General features: G+C 44.7%; 1 long non-coding RNA gene across 1 annotated transcript in view; it reads right to left on the bottom strand.

The window, feature by feature from the left end:
• The window catches only part of LOC121038190 (uncharacterized), a 45,389-nt gene that overhangs the window by 30,025 nt on the left and 9,771 nt on the right, over positions 1–5,593 (bottom strand). The window lies entirely within an intron of this gene.

The raw sequence follows: 5,593 nt of genomic DNA, 5'->3' as shown, positions 1-5,593 counted from the left end.
CCCCCCCCCCCCCCCCCCCCCCCCCCCCCCCCCCCCCAAGCAAGATTGTAAATTACATCTAAGCAGACAGATTTGGGGATTATTATGCCCTTCCTATGCTGCAAACTATATAACTCAATAAGAACATATGATTCATGCCCTATTTACACAAGCATTGTATTTTCAGTATCCAACATAACATGAATTATGCATGTTGGGATTTCATAACTTTATATAATCCTGCACATGAAATAGGTGCCCTAGGTCCTTCTTGGAGTTACATCTACAAAAGATTTCAATGGTAAACACTACGATCATCTTTATATACTGTAAAACACAGTGTTTTACATCAGAGGTCAGCAAACTATGGCCAATGAACCAAAGACAGCCTGCAGTTCATTTTTGTGTGGCTCAGGAGCTAAGAATAGTTTTTATAGTTTTAAATAATTGTTTTTAAAAATCCAGAAAAACAAAACAAAAAAGTAAACATAATCAAATAAAACCATACAACAAAAGACCATATCTGGCCTGTAAAGCCAAAAATATTTACTATCCAGTCCTTTACAGAAAAAGTCTGGTAACCTGTTTTAAATGATAAGTTGCAAATAAAACTATTTCATTTATAGGGGCGCCTGCTTGGGTGGCTCAGTCGGTTAAGCGTCTGACTTCGGCTCAGGTCATGATCTCGCAGCTCGTGGGTTCGAGCCCCGCGTCGGGCTCTGGGCTGACGGCTCAGAGCCTGGAGCCTGCTTCGGATTCTGTGTCTCCTTCTCTCTCTGCCCCTCCCCTGCTCACGCTCTGTCTCTCTCTCTCTCTCTCAAAAATAAATAAAGATTATAAAAATTATTTCATTTATTTACCTTCTTTTATTTAGTTTTTACTGGATTTGATTTGTTTTATTTTACTTATTTGGTTTAATGAGGTATAATAATACTACATAGCTGAGCTTTGATCTCTTGCTTTTGACAGTGGCCGCATGAGGGGCTCTGGAGAGGACTCTGAAGTAGTCCTCCAACATGGTGGCAGACAGGATGCTATTATCATTATTTTTTTTTCTCAACGTTTTTATTTATTTTTGGGACAGAGAGAGACAGAGCATGAACGGGGGAGGGGCAGAGAGAGAGGGAGACACAGAGTCGGAAACAGGCTCCAGGCTCCGAGCCATCAGCCCAGAGCCTGACGCGGGGCTCGAACTCACGGACCGCGAGATCGTGACCTGGCTGAAGTCGGACGCTTAACCGACTGCGCCACCCAGGCGCCCCAGGATGCTATTATCAATTAGTGAAGCCTCCATAGATGTAGGAGGCCGAAATGGGGGTTTTAATTCCACAAATTGCCCTCCCTGCCTTAGGCGAGATTTTTAAAGCGTAGTTATATTTATATATGCAATTAAATACACAGGGGTAAGAAACAAATACATTTAACAATGCAAGACTACATAAGCAAAGCCAGCCCTAGCCTGGAATACATCGTGCCACATGTTCACTGCGTGACTGAAATTAGCTTTGCAGAGCTGCATAAATTAAATGCTTGCACCCAGAAAATTCAGGTCATTTTTTTCAATAGGGCATCTCCACAAGTGTGGGTTGTAGCTTAGGTACTCTAGAACCCCAGAGACTCTACATTTGAGCTTTACAATCAAGTGCTTAGATCATTTTAGCAAATATTCATAAATACTGGAGGAGTGTTACAATAGCCAAGGATGGCCTGGCTGGCTGTTTCCTTATAGCAGATTACACATTTCCATGTGCCAAATCTCTTCCTCCACCTATGGAGGAAGGGAAACCAAACTCCAAAGAGGAAGGCCACTTCTAGAGTGTGCAGTTATAGGTGGAGGCCAGTAAATAAATCCCCTTTCACTATGACAAACACATAAGCCAGAAACACAACCTCACTGTCATACTTCAGTTTCAAAAGCACAACATGGTATATTTCTGTGGCATTGCTTCAAAATGTATTACCTCATCAATTCATTTCTGAAAAAGTCAAAATAGTGGAGGCAGTCTATTTTGCCAACATTTTGAATCAAAGCTGTTTTGAGTTCTTCAGGCACCAGAAAGCAGCCTTACTTAATGAGCTGCATCCTCACCCAGCATTGGTGCAGTTTTTGGGTTCAGAACTGAACATAACCTATCTATTCATTTCTTCATTCATTTACCAAATACTAATTAAGAATGGGCTAGCTGTCAGATACTCTATTCAGCTTCTGGAGACACAAAAACAGTCAGAACACAGCCCCTGGACTCAAAATCCAGGAGGAGAGGTAGATAAGCAAGCCATTAAGGGGCAGGCTACGTGTTGTGAGGGGAAAAGCTTAAGTTTCTGTAAGAACACATGGGAGGGAGGAGCCCTTAGCCCAGGCCCATGGGGACAGGGAGTCAGGAAAGGCTTTCTGGAGGAATGGAGATCTCTGCTGAACTCTGAAAGTCAAGAAATGGAACAATAGGACTTGACTTGTACCAGTACCACGTGTTCTCGGTGCGAAACACAGAGGACACTCCAGGTCTCTGGAGAGTAGCAGGAACCACAAGAGGAGCATGACACACATGACATGACTCAGGGTAGGACAGCTATGGAGCAGGGCCTGGGCCATGTCTTAATGGCCCAGTCGATTTTACTGCCAATTAACTTAAGGGCACACTGTGTTCTCTCCTCAAGAAACCTATTCTTAGGGCTGGGACATAAAGACTGTAGCATAAAGATGTAAAACTAGACTATCACAAGTTCTGGGGAGAGTATATGTTCCAAAGACCTCCCCCCTCCCACATTAGTTTGCTAGGGTGTCCATGATAAAGTATCACACATTTGGTGGCTTAAACAATGGAAATGTCTTATCTCACAGTTCTGAAGGCTAGAAACCCAAAATTGAGATGGTGGCAGGCATGGTCCCTTCTGAGGGCTGTGAGGGAGAATCTGTTCCATGCCTCTGCACTCACTTCTGGTGTTTGCCAACAATCCTTGGCATTCCTTATAGATGTTCTCCTTTGTCTCCACATGACTTTCTCTCTGTACGTGTCTCTTTCTCTTGGCTTGACATTCTTTTTATAAAGACACCAGTCATAGTGGATCAGGGGCCCACCCTACTCCACTATGACTTCATTTTAAGTAATCACATATGCAATGACCCTATTTCCAAATAAGGTCACAATCTGAGGTACTGGAGGTGAGAACACCCATATATGAATGGGGGGCGGGGTACAATTTGACTCCTAACACCCTCATTTAGGAGAGTAAGGGAACTTCCTTTCTGCCTCTCTCCACAAAGTAGCATCAACAGTGACAATCCAGTGCCTACAAGTGTAAGGGATGGGGTCCAGACCTCAAAGCTGGGACCTCAGAGTTTCAGGGAACTACAGGGAAAAGGCCTGGATAAGGATAAAAATCTCTGTCTTTCAGCTTCAAGCCCCTAAGTAATCATTTTTTCCTCCTTGGCATTTTACCTGCCCTAGTCATGAGATCACAAAAAAACATCATGAGGCCCCTTGGAAGTGAGTAGCTTCTCAATGTATCCTGTACCCAGCAATGAGGTCAGGTAGCCCTCCTTCACCATGCAAAGCAGGCTCTTAGCTGTTGTTGGGTCAGGAGGCACAAGGCTGGCCCCTGGAAGCAGAACCTCCAGGCTATGTGAGGATGGGAAAGGAGGACAAAGGAGAAGGAAGAAGAGCGGAGGTCATCCCGTTGTGTCCTGTTTGCGATGCTGGAGCCCACGGCCGAATGTTATTTTAGAATTTGGTGAGTCACAGCGGCACAGCATTGCCTGCCTGCAGCCACCCTCCTACTAGTGGGGGAATTAGGCTAATTATGTCTCCAGGCAGGTATTCCCCTAGTTTTAGGGAAACGTAGGCATAAGTACGAAAGTTGCTGTGGAAAGGAAACTGTGGGCCATGACAGGATGGCAGGTTAGCAATGAAGGACTACCCCAAAGGCCTGTGCTCCACAGAGCCCCTGCATGCCCACCTCTGAATGAGCTGTAGAAGCAGGACACAGGAGACCTCAGATGGGGTCACTTAGGAGGCTTGCATGTTACAGCATTGGCTCACCTAATCCCAAACTCCTTATTTAACAGATGGGGAAACTGAGGACTCAACACACAGAGACCTGACTGCAATCCCCCTGTAGGAGAATAACAATAAGGCCTATCACCAAACTTTCCATTCCAAGCTCTTTTCACAACATCATTCCACCTCAAACTGCTGGCCAGCCTGTATTAGTTCACTATGGCTACCATAAAAAGCACCACAGACCACGTAGCTTAAATGCCCAGAACTTTATTTTCTCAAAATTCTGGACACCAAATGTCTGAAATTAAGGTGTCAGTGGAGTTGGTCCCTTCTGGGCCCACTCTCCAAGGCTTGTAGACAGCCTCTTCTCCCTCCATCTTCACATGGTCTTTCCTCTGTGCCTGCCTATGACCAAATTTCCTCTTCTTATAAAGACACCTATCATACTGGATTAGGGCCCAATGCAATGACCTCACATTTTTATTATTAAAGTTAAAAAAAAAATTAATGCTTCTTTATTTATTTTTGAGTGAGAGAGAGACAGAGCGTGAGCAGTGGGGAGGGGCAGAGAGAAGGAGACACAGAATCCGAAGCAGGCTCCAGGCTCTGAGCTATCAGCACAGAGCCAGAGGCGGGGCTCAAACCCACAAACCACAGGATCGTGACTGAGCCAAAGTCAGACACTTAATTTAGACACTTAATTTGGCTCAAGACTGAGCCAAAGTCAGCCATCCAGGTGCCCCACAATGACCGCATTTTAATTTAATTACCTTTTTAAGGTCCTATCTCTGACAACAGTCATGTTCTGAGATACTGGGAGTTAGGGTCTCAACATATGAACTTGGAGGTGCACACAATTCAACTTGTAACACTCCACCAGAGCCTTTCTCCCAGGAGTTCCCGCTCCATAACTAGCCCTGCTGGTGCCACATGACCCTGCCCCTGACAAAAGCTGACGGGACCAGGGCCACTGAGCTCCTGGTTCCATCTCCTAAATGTGTTTATTGTGACAGCTCTGCCAGTGGAGACAATGGGCTGGACTAATTCAGGCTCTTTGGGGCAGTCTGAGCTCAAGACATGGGGAGAAACAGAGCAAGATCCTAGTGAGGCAAAAGCCAAAGGAGCAGGCACAGAGAAGTAAGCCTACAAAATGGTGAGCTCTAGGGGAGAACCACATCTCCTGCCGCTGATAAAGAGAAAACAACAACAACAACAACAACAACAACTCTGGACACCAGAACCAGGCTGGACTCTAGATGAACTTCCAATAAATTGGTAAGGTCTCCAAGCTGTGCTTGAGTTTTGAAGCTGCCGGCACATGATATTCCTTATTTCGAGGGGTAACGACATGAAAAGCAATCAACAAGTCAACATAACCAATACCTAAACACCATGGTAAACCAAAAGAATCCTACCCTTTTTTTTCTTCTTTGCCTAGGCATGCATGTTACCTACAGATGAGAAAGGAAGAAAGAAAGAAAGAAAGAAAGAAAGAAAGCAAGCAAGCAAAAACAAAACCTTGAACATATGTTTTCTTTTTTTCTCAGAGATTGTGGAAATCATCAAGGGTTGAAGCATAGCTGAAATGGTCCTTAAAACAAGAATAAATGGAA

The sequence above is a fragment of the Herpailurus yagouaroundi genome, unplaced genomic scaffold (genome assembly GCF_014898765.1).
Source record: "Herpailurus yagouaroundi ecotype Mexico unplaced genomic scaffold, PumYag 165, whole genome shotgun sequence".
NCBI classification, from domain to species: Eukaryota; Metazoa; Chordata; class Mammalia; order Carnivora; family Felidae; genus Herpailurus; species Herpailurus yagouaroundi.
This window is presented reverse-complemented; position numbering and strand designations above follow the sequence as displayed.